This window comes from Octopus sinensis, unplaced genomic scaffold (assembly GCF_006345805.1).
Source record: "Octopus sinensis unplaced genomic scaffold, ASM634580v1 Contig12866, whole genome shotgun sequence".
Taxonomy (NCBI): domain Eukaryota; kingdom Metazoa; phylum Mollusca; class Cephalopoda; order Octopoda; family Octopodidae; genus Octopus; species Octopus sinensis.
Window position 1 is genome coordinate 1 of NW_021832803.1, and position 17,460 is coordinate 17,460.

The 17,460-nt window shown below is 37.0% G+C and overlaps 1 long non-coding RNA gene across 1 annotated transcript; it reads left to right on the forward strand.

The window, feature by feature from the left end:
- The first annotated feature begins 3,711 nt into the window (after positions 1-3,711).
- LOC118761380 lies at positions 3,712-15,461 on the forward strand. The gene is made up of 3 exons (XR_004997331.1): positions 3,712-3,743; positions 6,188-6,190; positions 15,222-15,461. It is a non-coding gene; the product is annotated as an uncharacterized LOC118761380 (long non-coding RNA).
- Positions 15,462-17,460: the final 1,999 nt, after the last annotated feature.

Genomic DNA, 17,460 nt, shown 5'->3' on the forward strand with positions numbered 1-17,460 from the left:
TTTAAATGCAAAGTAAAAAAAAAAAAATCACAACTATAGAAATAATAAAAAAAATAAAAAAGAGTGACTAATTGGATGTTATGATATTAGATTCTGTAGTGCGACTGTCATTGATTGGATCTGACGACAACAACAACAAACAGCAAAAACAATTACTGCAACTATAAGAATAGCAACAATAAAAAATGTGCTGATTACGTCAGCAATGGCTTTGATAATGTGTCTGCCTGCTTGTCTGTTTGTCTGTCTGTCTGTATGTATTTGTACATGCGTACATAAGAATGTATGTATGTACGTATGAGTGTATGTTAGTACGTATATATATATATATGTGTGTGCGTGTGTGTGTGTGTGTGTGTGTGTGTGTGTAAGTATGTATATCTATGAATCCAAAGGTATCTTTACTCTTACTCTTTTACGCTTTTAACTGTTTCAGTCATTTGACTGCGGCCATGCTAGAGTACCGCCTTTAGTCGAGCAAATCGATCCCAGGACTTATTCTTTGTAAGCCTATTATTTATTCTATCGTTCGCTTTTGCCGAACCTCTAACTTACGGGGACATAAACACACCAGCATCGGTTGTCAAGCGATGCTGGGGGGACAAACACAGGCACAGAAACATATACACACACATACATATACATATATACAAAGGGCTTCTTCCAGTTTCCGTCTACCAAATCCACTCACAAGGCTTTGGTCGGTCTGCGGATATAGTAGAAGACACTTGCCCAAGGTGCCACGCAGTAGGGCTGAACCCAGAACCATGTGGTTGGTAAACAAGCTACTTACCACACAGCCACTCCTCTATATGTGTGTGTGTGTGTTTTGGGGGAGGGGTGCATTTATTTATGTATCTAGATAGATAGACAGATAGACAGACAGACAGACAGACAGACAGACAGATAGATAGATATGTTTCTTTATTAGCCACACAGGGCTGCACACAGATAGAACAAATTACAAGGTAGAGCTTTTCTTTTGAAGGTAAAAAAAAAAAAAAAATAAAAGGATGGGGAGTTTCGATCAAAAGGGATCGTAAAAGGAGAGAAAGAGGACAAAAAGGGGGGGGTTTTAAAAAAAAAAGGGGAGAGGAAAAAAATTGATCAATAGCGATCGTTATCACAGAAATGTCAATATGAAGTGTAAAGGGGAGGACAGGTGAGGTTTACCCGTGGAAAGAAAAGCCTACGGAAAAGACCACGGTAACCTCGGTCAATGAAGTCACATGTTATATTTCTTTCTTTTATTATTTTTTTTTTGCAAATAAGCAACTCTCTGTTTTCAATTTCTGGGTTCATAGGATCATGCTCAAGGTGGCTTCGTCATTCATACGTGCCATTCTTGCTACATTCACCCATCTTTTTTTAAAACATTCACTAGACAAAACTTGCCTCTCTACTCTCACTTTCCTCCTCAAGTGATACTTGAAGAAGTTGATGAGAGATTGACCAGAGAGGAAAGTGTTTGTCTCTAATCCTTTCAGGCGCGTCCACCAGATACATTCTTTCGCCATAGCCACAAGTATGATAAAAATAGCTCTTCCTTCCCGTTTGAAGGAAGGAGGCGTGACGATATTAACGATAAACTCAGCTGATAAACCGACACGTCCCACACGTGACAGCAGTCGTTCGACATAAGCCCACAGGTGGGAAATTGCTGGACACTGCACGATTGCGTGCAGAGCGGTTTCATCGCTCTGCCCGCATCTCGCAGGTCGGCCCCGTGTTTCTCGAGCCATGCCTATAGAGCTTATCCGAACGGTAGCGCTTCTCGGTAGCACCGCCAGGCCAGGGATCTCTGGAAGTTGTCCATAGGTCCCGGCCGAAAGTCGTTTCAAAACAGGCGGGTTCAGGTATTCCTCGTCGACGCCCAGGTTTGCCCCGAGATCGTCGTCGTACCTCCCCTCCACTAATCCCCTATAGAATGCTTTGGTTGTGTTGAAGTCACTCAAGGTCGACCCGGGACGGCAGAGTTGCTTGAGAGCAACGCGACACTCGCGGTGCCATTCGCCCTTCCTCGGCCTCTTTTTGATCCACGACTGCAGTTCGGTCATGGAGACGAGCTGCGGGAATGTGTGTCTCACAAACGGCGACCACACCTGTTCCCCGTCGTCTACATAGAGCCGGAGGTGTCGCAGTCTCAGCGCGTGTCTGTGCATCATCAACCACGACATGCCCAGCCCTTCTTTTAACGGGTGTTGACAGCAAATGGATCGCCTGACCATCGGGACACATCCTTTCCACAAGAAGCGGAAGAGGATGCGTTCTAGTTTGGTGATGGTAGGGTCGGGACAAGGTACGACGGTCAGGCGGTAGTAGATGATTGACGCGATAGATAGATAGATAGATAGATAGATAGATAGATAGATAGATAGATAGATAGATAGATAGATAGATAGATAGATAGATAGATAGAAAAACAACGAAGGCACGAAGCTTAGTGATTAGAATTTTCCGCTGACTATCATAAATTCGATGCTTCAATTCACGAACTGAGCGGCACGTTGCGTCCTTAAACAAGGAACTTCATTTTATGTAACTCCGGTCGACAAATGCCTAACCAAATAGCACAACACTTTCTCCCTCCAAATTTCACAGCCTAGATACTCTCCAGAGTCAAGAGCCAGGACAACCCAGTATTTAGACAGATATTATATCTAGTATTTGGAGTGGTTTGTTTTCAAGTGCATCGCTTGTAATCGTAATGCTAAACATGTATATATATATATATATATATAAACTTGAGGCATGCTTATTATCGCCTCGTGAATATATGTTAGTCTTTGGCTTTTCTGCTGAAGAGGCACGCCAGTTGTAAATAAATTTAATTTAATTAATTAATTAATTTACTAAAGATTGCCGAAACTATGCATAGTCCAGAAAGGCAAGGGTAAACGTTTTTATTTCTCTTTCCATTTCAGAATTACAACTATTAGTGTTTGGAGTTTAACTGCTCTTCTAGTGAGTTGAATGTCCTATTTTGGCCATTCCTATATATTTGAATATTTAGATATATTAGATATATATATATAATAATATATATATATATATAACATATATTATATATATATATAATATATATATATATATATATATATATATATGTATATATATAATATATATATTATTATATTATAATATATACGTAATATAGAAATCCTACTATTACTCCGTCGCTTCGACGACGAGGGTTCCATTGATCCGATCAGCGGAATAGCATGGTCGTGTGACCAACGCGTGGCTGAGCACTCCACACGCATGCGCACCTTTTCACGTACTTCTCAGGGAGATTCAGCGTGACACACAGTGTGACAAGTCTGACCCCTAGAAATGCATTTATTACTAATTTTTGCCAGCTGAGTGGACCGCAGCAACGTGAAATAGAGAGACATGCTCAAGGGCACAAGGCACCATCGGAACCCTGGGATCGCGAGTCGAGTCCCCTATCTATTGAGCCACGCACCTTCATACACACACGCACACACATACAAACACATACATATATATATATATGTATGGATGTATCTGCATAAGTACACATATATGTATGTATGTATGTATGTATGTATGTATGTATGTATGTATGTATGTATGTATGTATGTATATATATTTATATATATTTATATGAAAAAGTGCATATGTATATATTTATATGTGTATATGTATATGTTTGTATGTGTGGGTTCAAATTCCGCCGAGGTCGACTTTGCCATTCATCCTTTCGGGGTCGATAAATTAAGTACCAGTTACGCACTGGGGTCGATGTAATCGATTTAATCCATTTGTCTGTCCTTGTTTGTCCCCTCTGTGTTTAGCCCCTTGTGGGTAGTAAAGAAATGATATATATATATATATATATATATATATATATATATATATATATATATATATATATATATGTATATACATAGTCTGATCAATAAGTATCCGGACTTCTTGCGTAGCAACGAAGTTAAAGTACGCAGAGGAAAGCCTCTTGGCCCAGATTCACTTTGAACATTGTTGTGCATGTGCTCTACGCAGTAACGTTCTAGCTCACTTCTGCTGGTTAAAGCAGTGCTTGGAAGGAACGTGTCTAGCGTGTGATCGTCTCATTGAACAAGACAAAGGAAGTTCAGCAGATAATTTGCATCAAACTTTGCCAAAAGCCTGGTGATGCCTGCTTAGAGGCCTATGCAAAGTTGCAGAGAGTAAATGGGGAGGAGTGTATGAGCCACACACAATTGTACGTGTGGTTCAGACGTTTCGAATGTGGCCGGGAAATGTCGATTTAGACAAACGATCTGGGAGAGGTTAGGGTATTCTACTGCGAAGACTGAGCCTTTGTTTTGGGGTCATAGCCACAGACCCACGATTCATAACCCGTTATGGGAGTTTTCAAACCACATGGTTCTGGGTTCAGCCCTACTGCATGGCACCTTGGGCAAGTGTCTTCTACTATATCCGCGGACCGACCAAAGCTTTGTGAGTGGATTTGGTAGACGGGAACTGGAAGAAGACCTTTGTATATATGTATATATATGTGTATATATGTTTGTGTGTCTGTATTTGTCCCTCCAGCATCGCTTGACAACCAATGTTGGTGTGTTTACGTCCCCGTAAGTTAGCGATTCGGCAAAAGCGAACGATAGAATAAGTACTGGGCTTACAAAGAATAAGTCCTGGGGTCGATTTGCTCGACCAAAGGCGGTGCTCCAGCATGGCCGGAGTCAAGTGACTGAAACAAGTAAAAGAGTAAAACAGAAAAGAGAGCAACGAGTATATATATATATATATATATATATATATATATAGATATATATATATATATATTATATATAGTATATATATATATACATTATGTTACATTACTCGTAGTCAAGATAAAACTCTGAGTTTCAGATGCCGAAGTGGAAATCCACAACACCATCTCTTCGGTTATCTGGCTAGTTATCTGGAAATAGCCAGATAACCGAAGAGATGGTGTTGTGGATTTCCACTTCGGCATCTGAAACTCAGAGTTTTATCTTGACTACCGAGTAATGTAACATATTGTATAGATAAATTCCTCTATTTACATAATATTGAGGTCTCTTTCTTTCTTTTGTATCTTACCGTGTTATCATATATATATAATATATATATTATATATATATATATATATATATACATACACCACAGACAGATTTTCGTTTTATAAACTATCTAGTTAGATATATGTATGTGTCTACACGCACACACATACACGCACAAACATACTCTCACAGATACATATACATGTACATACATGTATATATATATATATATATATATATATATATATATATATATAAATACACACACACACATTTTAGTTTTATAACGTATCTAGTTACATATATGTATGTGTCTACCCGCACGCACAAACACACACATATGCAGACACACACACACACACACACCACACACACCACACACACACACACACACACACACACACACACACACAGAAGTAACTCCAGTAACTAAAAGACCGATAACTATTTAAGTAGCAGTAGACGATAGAGATCAAATTGACGGAAGAAATATTGATAACGTTTCTTCTTCGCTGCTCGTCAAAATATATGAAAAGGTAAAGATTTTGAAGATTGCCGCATTGCCTGATGCATCAATTACTGTTCAGACATCACAAGTTAATAATTTTCTCTTCTGTGATCTCAATCTCTTGTTACTGTCCAGCTTTTTCCTTCAAGTCCATCAGGCTTTAACTAAGTTAAGTTCTCAGTCCCTGAGTTCACAAAGAGATTTTTCTTTTTATCCTACGTTTGAATACTGAAAATATTTCTTAACATCAGAGAGAGAGAGAGAGTGGGGGAAGAAGAGTTGGGGAGTGGGGAAGAGAGGGGGGAGATTACAGAAAAACTAATGAAGGTAAAAATGTTCATTATTAATTATATCGACGTGAATTGCTTCCGATCATATGGACGGTGAGATCGAAACCAACTCGGATATTTAATGCCCATTCTATGTCTTCATTGACTTAGTGTAAAGCCCGGAATCCGAAGGGAATTTTGAGAGCCTCATATATCACTTTCGATCTTTTCGGTTTGAACGGCAGTTTTTAATATAATTTCTAGGTAACTAAGAAATTTTAAACTTCGTATACTGGTAGAATGTGTTTATAAAACATCTTTTTCTCTTGGCTTTATTGAGAAAATTCTATAGTTTGTAAGATATTTGTTGTGTTTTTTCTTCAATTTGTGCAATTTCAACTAATCACTGACGTCTATTGAGGTAAAAAACATTCTGTGCCGTATGGATAAGTCCCTTGTTTAAGAAACAAATTGGGTTTATTTACATATCTGAAGAAAAAAAGATACCCTTCCCTCCACCTCTTAACCCTAACCCTCACTAACCCTAACCCTAAAACAGATTGAAATGCAATAGATTGATGCTAGGATCTTAATTATGGGTGACAATTTCATATGACACCGCTAGAAAAAACTGCCGTTCAAAACGAAAAGATCCATCACTTTTATAACACAGGTTATTGAAACCAAGAATATTTTATGAAGTTTGTTAGCTGTGACGAACGCAAACGTCTGATGTTTCGGAATAGGATCCTCCATTGAATGGTGCAACCCAATGATCAAAAGTGTTTATGTAATGTCTGTTACTCTTTTTTTCACGTATTATCTACGTAATATGACATCATATGATAAAGTTTCCAAGCTTTTATCAAACTTTTATCGAGCTGTTTCCAAGCTTTTTACTAAGCTGTCATTCCAGCTTTTATGAAAACAAATGAACTTCCGGTAAAGCTGAAAACATGCACAGCTAAGGCATATTTATTAAGTAACGGTTTGGGAGAAAATTGAATATATATTGGGTTGTCCGGAAAGTTCGTGCCAATTTTTAAAGGAAAGAAAACGGTCTATAAATACTTGCCATTACATTTTTAATCAACCAAATATGAACCATTCTGTTGTCCAACGTGTTTCCATCTTTCCTTTAACTTGAAAATACCCTTTTCCCAGAATCGAGGTCGTTTCATGGCAAAGAATTCATCAAGATATCTTTTTACGTCATCCAAGGAATTGAAATTTTTTACCATTAAGACTATTCTGCAGAGACCTGAATAAGTGGAAATCTGGTGAATATGGAGGGTGGGGTAACACAGCCCAGCCGTGCTGCAGCAATTTTTGTCTGGTTCCCAAAGCATCAAGTGCCGAAAATGAATTTTCTTATGTTCCATTTTAAAGGGTTACAGAATTAACCCAGATTATAGGAACGTAAAACTTCTTCCACGAAAAGATAGTTGAAACTGTGCTCTAAATGGAAGTGTAGTCGAATCCTATTTTATGGACTCAACCATGTTCTAAAATAAGTCGAAAGGTAAGCTACTATAATTCGGCATGAACTTTTCGGACGACACAATAGATTTGCTTTGGTATTCGACCACTAGTCATACGAAAGATATACGTACGTATATATGCATGTATGTACGAATGTATGGATGTATATGTCATACGAAAGATATACGTACGTATATATGCATGTATGTACGAATGTATGGATATGTATGTCATACGAAAGATATACGTACGTATATATGCATGTATGTACGAATGTATGGATGTATATGTCATACGAAAGATATACGTACGTATATATGCATGTATGTACGAATGTATGGATGTATATGTTAGAACCATGTTCTAACATAGGTCGAAATGTATGCTACTATAATTTGGCATGAATTTTCCGGAGAACCCAGTACAAACGTATAGTTAAATAAAACTTCAACTCACGATTTCTTTCTTTTGTTTAATGTCAAAGGAAAATCTATTCCAGGAAACGCTAGACTTTACTCTGCTTCCGAGTCTTTCGCGTTTCTTGCGGTTAATCCTACGGCACCGTCTCCAAAAAGCATTGCGTAAGGAAAAGCACTGAAGGCAGAATGCGAAGTTTGTTTTTAATGAAGATTTATAGCAGACATTTTATAATGTTTTACTTGATAGATAAAATGACTTGCCTGGTCTCTGTGATATTGAAATGTCAACTATATTTTAAACACGTCCCTAAGTATTATGCTGTTCGTAAGGCTGTGAATAATCAAAGCCAAGCTGGTATTAAATATAACTCGAAAGGCGGTCTTGCAGTTTTAGGAAAATTGAAAAAAAGAATAGTAAAGAAAGCTACACAGAAGATAAATAATCCAGATAATGTTTAGAGACGAGAATTCTAATTCCCAGTCAACATATAATGTGACGTACATATAATATTAAAAAGTAGTATACTCTTTACTCTTTTACTTGTTTCAGTCGTTTGACTGCGGCCATGCTGGAGCACTGCCTTTAGTCGAGCGAATCGACCCCGGGACTTATTCTTTGTAAGCCCAGTACTTATTTTATCGGTCTCTTTTGCCGAAACGCTAAGTTACGGGGACGTAAACACACCAACATCGGTTGTCAAGCAATGCTAGGGGGACAAACACAGACACAAACACACACAGACACATATATATACATATATACGACAGGCTTCTTTCAGTTTCCGTCTACCAAATCCACTCACAAGGCATTGGTTGGCCCGGGGCTATAGCAGAAGACACTTGCCCAAGATGCCACGCAGTGGGACTCAACCCGGAACCATGTGACTGGTTAGCAAGCTACTTACCACACAGCCACTCCTGCGCCTATGTTATTTTATCTTTTACTTGTTTCAGTCATTAGACTGAAGCCATGCTGGAGCACCGCCTTGAAGGACTTTGAGTCCAACGAATCAAACCCAGTAGTTAGGTTGGTATTTATGTGCAGGGTTGCCCATTTGCAGCTGAGGAGACTGGAACCACGAGAAATGAAGGGTCTTGCTCAAGACACAAGGTACCGTCGGTCTAGAAATCATAACCTCGGTCACACGAGCAACACTCTAACCTTCAATCACGTATATATGTATGTAGATATATATATATATACACATAACTATTGTTATACATACATACACACACACAGAGAAAGATATATATATATATGCACATAGATACATATATATATACACACATAGATACATATATATATTTATATATATACACACACATAGATACAGATATATACATACATGTATACACACGCACACACAGACACACACACACACACACATATATATATATATACATATTCGGTTTAAGTAATTGAGATTCAAGTGAATTCTAATGAATTCACATGAACTTTCTTCAATGCAGTTAATCTTACACCCTCATTTGTATTTACCCCTTTTGATGTTTGGGAATTCTCTGATGTTTTTTCGGCTGACGAGTACGAGCCATCTGTATTTACTGCATTTTTTGTAGCTTATTATAGATGTCCTCGTACGAAACAATTGTACCGAGATTTTAATCCATTCTTGTTGCTTTTTTCCTATATATATACATATATACATTCATACATGCATACATGCATATATATACATAGACATACACACGCATAGCTATAAGTATGTATACATGTATATTAACCAAGCAATTTCGATGGATCACGTGATATTACGTATTCAGATCCAGTTTTAAAATTCATCAGAGTGTAATCACTGACGATTCTAAGTGTTATGACAAACGAATTCGCTTCCGGCGCTCTTACATGTATCGGTGGTACTATCAGCCAACTTCTACAACAACTTTGAAAGTGTATGTCTTAAAACCAGACTGCATTATATGTAATTTATTTCTAAAGGCCGTTTGCCTGTTAGGAAAGAAGGACCCTGGATTTCATGTACAATTAACGAAATAAACACAAGTAAAAAGATCTGAGTGTGCTTATTTATTTTCCTCGTATTTACTTTTAGCAAACTTTCTGTGCGAAACACTTCATTTTCTGCAACAACATCAATAAATTATATGTATAGTTACCTATATTCCATGCTGATCACGCTCCTATGAGATAAACGATAAAATTATATGCGTAGATAAATGTTAAAGCGAGGTTATTATTTTAAAGCAGACAAAGTCGTTTTAAAGCGAGCTAGCAAAATCATTACAACGTCCGTCAAAATGCTATACGGAACTTCGTTCGTCTTTACAATCTTGTTTGAAATTTCGCCGAGGTTGACTTCGTATTTCACCCTTACGGATCGATAAAATAGATACCTGTCACACACTTGGGTCCTTGTAATCGACTATTATTCTCCCCTAGAATTTTAGGCCCTCTACCTATTGTACTAAGAGTTATTTTAAAGCATGGAAGGCCGCGAGGTGGTAGAATATTTAACGTGTCGGATAAAATGCTAAAAGATATTTCTTCTGACTTCAAGCAAATTTAACAATAACAGCGGACCACGTACAGCTAGTGGAGACGCTATACTGAAAGGAGAGCCAAATTGATTTTAATTACAAAGCAAAAAAGTATTGATTGAGAGTTTGAGATGTGTACAGTCATATGTTAGCATCGAGGGAGGTGTAAGTCGAATACCTTAGCCTCAGTGCTTAACTAGAACTTATTTGATCGACCCGAAAAGGATGAAAGGCAAAGTCGACCTCGGCGGATTTAGAACTCAGAACGTAAAGCCGGACACAACAGCTATCAGGATGCAGGATTTCAGTAACGTTATAGATAAAGTTAATAGTATGAGGAGAGTTTACGAAGCAAACAAAAGACGAAGACAGATGGTGTACAAAACAAACAGATGTATTAGTATAACGCTCAGGAATAGAAAAGGTTTTTTACGTTTCGAGCCTACACTCTTCTACAGAAAGGGACACATAAAAAGAGAGACAATATATAATATTATATATATATATATATATATATATATATTATATATAGGGAGAGTTTACGAAAAAAAAAAGACGAAAACAGGTGGTGTACAAAACAAACAGATGTATTAGTATAACGCTCAGGAATAGAAAAAGTATTTTACGTTTCGAGTCTACGCTCTTCTACAGAAAGGGACACAGAAAAAGAGAGAATATATGTATATATATATATATATTATATATATATATATATTATATATATAATATATATAGGGAGAGTTTACGAAAAAACAAAAGACGAAGACAGGTGGTGTACAAAACAAACAGATGTATTAGTATAACGCTCAGAAAAGAAAAAGTCTTTTACGTTTCGAGCCTACGTTCTTCTACAGAAAGGGACACAGAAAAAAACAAGGAGAGAAAAAAATGTATGTAGTGGCTAACGATCTATCATGACGACTGACTTTGGAGAGGAGTTAATACTATGCTTGTATATAGTCGTGTAAATGTAATACATCATTTCCCCCACATATTTAGTTGGATGAGGACTTGCTCCGCGTGGATTTAACGTACCACATGCTGGAGTATGATTCAAGAAGTTATCTTTGCAAATACAAATCGTAAGATATTTTGATCTAACCCAGCAAATCGTCTTTATTTTTTATCTTTTACTTGTTTGAGTCATTGGACTGTCACCTTGCTGTGCCACACTATCTTGGAGGGTGGAGTCGAGCATCTCGATTTCAGTACTTATTCTGTCAGTCTGTTTTCCAGAAGTGCTGGTTACTTGTACGTAAACAAACCAACAGCGTTTGTCAAGCATTGTCTGCGCCCGTGCTCCTGTGTGTAAATTTATGAACATAGACACAAATACAAAGACACACATATGACGGGATTCCGCATAGTTTCCGTCCAGCAACTTCATTCTAAAATAATTAGTCCTACGATAGTGTGGAGCTGTAGTAGAAGGCACAGGTGCCGCGTAGTGTGACGGAACCTACAATCACGTAGTTGCAAAGCGAGCTACCGGCTCTTTTCGGTTTGAACGGCAGTTTTTTCTAGCGGTGTCATATGAAATTGTCACCCATAATTATGACCCTAGAATCGGTCTATTGCATTTCGATCTCTTTTAGCGTTAGGGTTGGTTAGAGTTAGGGTTAGGGGTGGGGGAAGGGTATCTTTTTTTCTTCAGAAATTTAAATAAACCCAATCTGTTTCTTAAACGAGGGACATGTTAATACGGCACAGAATGCTTTTTAACTCAATAGACGTCAGTGATTGGTTGAAATTGCAGAAACTGAAGAAAAAAAACAACAAATATCTTACAAACTATAGAATTTTCTCAATAAAGCCAAGAGAAAAAAATGTTTTGTAAACACATTCTACCAGTATACGAAGTTAAAAGTTTTTTAGTTACCTAGAAATTATGTTAAAACTGCCGTTCAAACCGAAAAGATCCGAGCTACCTAACTACAAGGTAATCCTGGCGCTCAGAGATAAATTCTGAGGATTTTTGTAAGAATGCTGTATTTTCTTACGATATTTTGACAAAGCAAGATGACTAAACTTCTTCACAAGGTAAAAGCCAAATCTATGTATATACATATTTGAAAAAAATACAACCTCCAGGAACTTATGTAAGAAAAGATAGCTTTTCCCCAAATACCTTGTCATTCAAAAGGAAAGTTTAGTGAAGTCTTTCACTGCCTGACAAATCCTGCTGGATTCATGTGACTAACGCCTAGATTATTTACTGCTGCTATAGATTTATTAATTAACGAATACTACGGAAACGTCTTTGTCTCTACGAATCTTAACTGTCTGTTCTCTGAGATTATCGATTCAACCCCCATTTTGTAAATGTTCCCGAGGCACCTAAACAACTTTAAATGATTGAGCTCTCGAAATATATTTTTAATATCCTTGATGCAAATCAAGACTTTACTGAAATTCCTAAAAATGCAATAGAATACAAGTGCCTACGGCAACATAAACAAGAAATGCTATTTAAGATGTCTTATATTAAATTCTTCTTGAGTCTCTTTTCTTTCCTATTTTACATATCGGTTATAGAAATTTTGAAAACGTCCTTTTAATAGAAAATAACGCCTTAAGCTACGGATCACCTCGTTGACACCAAATAGTCAATATATTCGTCTGAAATAAGGATAAAAGAATCTTATCTTTGCAAATGTAATATAAATGTCAGTTGATATTTTTTTCTTACACCAAAATTTTTAATTATATACTCGCGTTGGTGTAATTACATTAAAAAAATATATATAACGATGTTTTCAAAATAAATATTACTTTTAAATTTTGGTGGAATTTTCTTGGGAAGGGATAAGTCAATTACATATACTCCAATATTAAACTGCTACTTCGTTTTTCAACCACGAATGGTGGACACGCATAGTCGACCTCGGCGGAATTTGAACTCAGAACGTAAAGTCGGAAGAAATGCCGTTAAGCCTTTTGTCCGGTGCGGTAATTATTCTGCTAACTCGCCGCCTTATTTTTATAATAAATATTGATTTCAAGTTTTGGCACAAAGCCAGCAATTTCGGAGGAAGGGTTAATCGTTTACAATTATCCCAGTGTTCAACTGATACATATTTTATCGATCCCCCACCGCAAAATATGAAAAGCGAAGTCGACCTCGACTGGTGTCGATGTAATCAACTTAATCCGTTTGTCTGTCCTTGTTTGTCCCCTCTATGTTTAGCCCCTTGTGGGTAATAAAGAAACAGGTATTTCGTCCGTCGCTGCGTTCTAAGTTTAAATTCGCCGAGGTCGATTTTGCCTTTCATCCTTTTGGAGTCGATTAAATAAGTACCAGTTACGCACTGGGGTCGATATAATCGACTTAATCTGTTTGTCTGTCCTTGTTTGTCCCCTCTATATTTTTTAGCCCCTTGTTGGCAATAAAGAAATAAGTAATAAAACACACTTGGGCAACGTGCCGCGTAATGAAATCGAACACAAGACCATCTAGTTGCAAAGTGAAGCGCTTAATCACAACGCTGTGATTTCAACTAAGTTAATACGCATCTATCATTTAATAAAGTCAAACCATTAGCAATTCTCTAAATTAAAGCCGTTGATGTTTACTTGCTCATTAATTGAAACAGTAGATTGAGAATGTAATTCTGTATATTACACCCATAGACATAAATTAGATTCTAAACATTTCTCAAATAACAATCTATTATTTTATGGTTTTCCTAACAAATTAATGAAAATAGTATACCTCGCTCCCACTTTCCCCCGGAGACGAACACTCTCATGTATGACATATATAAAGTTGCATTGCATCTGTGTATGTGAGCATGTGTGCGCGTCAGCGACCCGGATACGAATAGAAAAGTTCTATAACGAAAGGCTTATTGTTAAAAATGGTACAAGATAAGACAAGAAAAACAGAATGTGATAAAGGAAGAGATAGCGATGGAGTGGGATAAAGACATTCATGTGTAAGTGAGAAAAAAAGACTGTGTGGGAGAATAAAAAGGGGAACTGAGCATACGTAAACAATAATAATAACAATAATAACAGTAATAATGCTTCCTATTATAGGCACAAGGCCTTAGATTTTTGGGGAGGGGGAGTGGTCATTTACATCGCCCCAAGTGTTCAGCTGGTATTTATTTCATCGACCTCGACTGGATGAAAGACAAAGTCGATCTCGGTGGAATTTCAGTTTACAGCGTAAAGACGGACGAAATGCAGTTAAGTATACTATCCGGCTTGGTAATGATTCAGATACCAGACCGCCTTAATTATAAAACCAAGAAGGAGAAGTGGAAGACAGAGAGAGAGAAGAAGAAGAAGAAGAAAGTGAAAAGAAACATAAGATAAAAGAAGTGGAAGAAAAAAAAGAGAAACAAAGAATGAAAGAAAAAGAGGAAGGAGAAAGAAGATGCAGTGGAGGAGGAAAACGAGATGATAATGTGAAAGTAGGCTGAATAGCTAGATTAATAACAACAACAATGAGAAGAAAACGACAAAAGCCACAAAAGCAGCGAATCAAAAAGAGAGGCCACTAGAAGATCGTTTGAGGTCGGAAGGAAAAGCAGATAAAATTCCTTTATATGTTTTGCCCTCCCACCTTAGATAAAGAAATAACACATTCTGACATGCGTTCGTATATAGCACTGAAAAGAGAAGATGATTAAGATAGACTTCCTTTGATCATAGATTTGCGTGATCAGAGATGATCCGGGGGGAAAATTAAAACAGAAATTCAACAGTAATCGTCAGAAAATACAATGAGACATAAATAGATAGAAAAGAGTGGATACAAGAAAAGGCAATGGAAATCTGAAGATAATTGGTAATTACTATACTTTGCTCATATTATTCCCAGCTGTTTCAATGAAGAAAAAAATACTTTTAAAACGCTGTGGGTTAGTAATAATGTATTTTTGTAAAGTTTGATCCACTGGGAACAGCCACATCAAGAACATCAGAACAACAGTGTCCACAGAGGTAATATGACAGAAATATCAGTGTAGGCGCAATGGCCCAGTGGTTAGGGCAGCGAACTCGCGGTCTTAGGATCGCGGTTTCGATTCCCAGACTAGGCGTTGTGAGTGTTATTGAGCGGAGACACACCTAAAGCTCCCTGAAGCTCCGGCAGGGGTTGGTGGTGAACCCTGCTGTAATCTTTCACCACAACTTTCTCTCACCTTTTTTCCTGTTTCTGTTGTACTTGTATTTCAAAAGGCCAGCCTTGTCCCACACTGTGTCACGCTGAATCTCACCGAGAACTACGTTAAGGGTACTCGTGTCTGTGGAGTACTCAGCCACTTGCACGTTAATTTCGGAACAACTGGAACACTCGTCGTCGTAACCGACAGAGTATTAACAATATACATTATAAGATCAATAAAGACACACACGCACGCTAGCACACACATAGACGCACGCACACACACACGCACACACCACACACACACACACAGGTGCATGTTTGGTTGTGCGTTAAGACGTCTGCTCCCCAACCACATGAAGTTTGATAAGTGAAATTGAAATGGAGATAATAAAGTATTGGTGACCCCCAAAATGAAGGTGCTTTGAGACCGCAACCTGTTCACTGACAAAATTCCGTGAGATGCAGTACGGAAGTTTGTCAGTGATTAGGTCGCGGTCTCAAGCGACGAAAATATTTTGACAAATTAAATTTAAATGTTGAAGTGAATCTAACGGTTTAGTGTGTTTCATAAACGGCTTATAAACACCTTCCACACTGCAATTGTTTTCGCTCCAGCACACGATCTCAGATCAATTCACTCGCTATGCAAGTACACCTCCGTAATTATTTATTGAATTTAATATAAAGGTAGCAATGGAATGTGGCTCCTTCTATTAAGTCTTTACTATAGAATGATTTAAATAATCAAAAGACAGCTATCACTTGATTTAACTTCTCTGAAGGTTTATTGTTGTAGAGTGTTGCCATCTAGCAGTTCGCTGAATCGAGAAAATAAAAGCAATTCACTTCGGTAAAATCTTATCCAGTTGTCTAATGAATCGTGAGAAACACTCAGCTCACCTTTCCAATATTTTAACATCGATTAGTTTATTGAAGCAAACGCAGACAATGAACTCGGCTCACCTCACTGAAATCTTAAATCGTACGTCACATTTTAATTTCTCGATCTTTTATAGAATCCAAAACGTTCAATGGACTCAGGTTGCCTTTCTGAAAAATCTCATGTTAATTTTTCTGGGAACTTCCGTCGCCTAGAATTAACTACATTTATGATCAGAGAGACATTAAGATAAAATCGCGGACGCAATCAATAAATGAATGAGAGAGAAAAAATAACATAAGTGAAGAGTTTAAAACAAAAAAAAAAAAAGAAAGAAAGAAACTTCAATTAGTCTTAATAAGTGACTAATGCGAAGTTTGACAGAAATACATTAAATTTTCGTTTAAGAACACTGCATTTTCATTGATAACCACTATTATAATAGAGTGCAGAACATACATTAGCTTTTAGTCCACACTAACTGCCATTGTTTCCAGCTGAATTTGTTAATCGCTTTCCAGAGACGTAAGGAGAAGCCATCGTTTATGAAAGATAAATCCATGCTTCTTTCTCACAACTATTCTGTATTCTGGTACAATCGCACCGTATTAGTCTTTTCTTACAGATAATGTTGTATGATGCTTACTTTGTCGTGGGATGGTCCCAGTAGCACCACTTCTGTCTTGTTTTATGAGATGGTGTTAGTAGACCCTCACTCACATTCTTCTCAGTTTCTCAAGTATATATATATATATATAGCAGCAGAGGCACCCGGCCTTGCCCGGGAATTAAATTTCTCCTTACATATTGGAAACATTTCTGAATTCATGCAAAATAATAATAATAATAATAATAATAATAATAATAATAATAATAATAATAATAATAGTAATAATAGTAATAATAATAATAATAATAATAACAATAATAATAATAATAATAATAATAATAATAATAATAATAATAGTAATAATAGTAATAATAATAATAATAATAATAACAATAATAATAATAATAATAATAATAATAATTATAGAAAATAATTGGTAAAAAACTATAGACCCATAACCTGCTTAACAACTATGTACAAAACACTAACATCTGTCCTGACGGAATATACCTATAGTTTTTTAACAGACAGCAGCATATTCCCTAATGAACAGAAAGGATGTAAACGTGGATCCAACGGCTGTAAAAACCAACTACTCATCAAT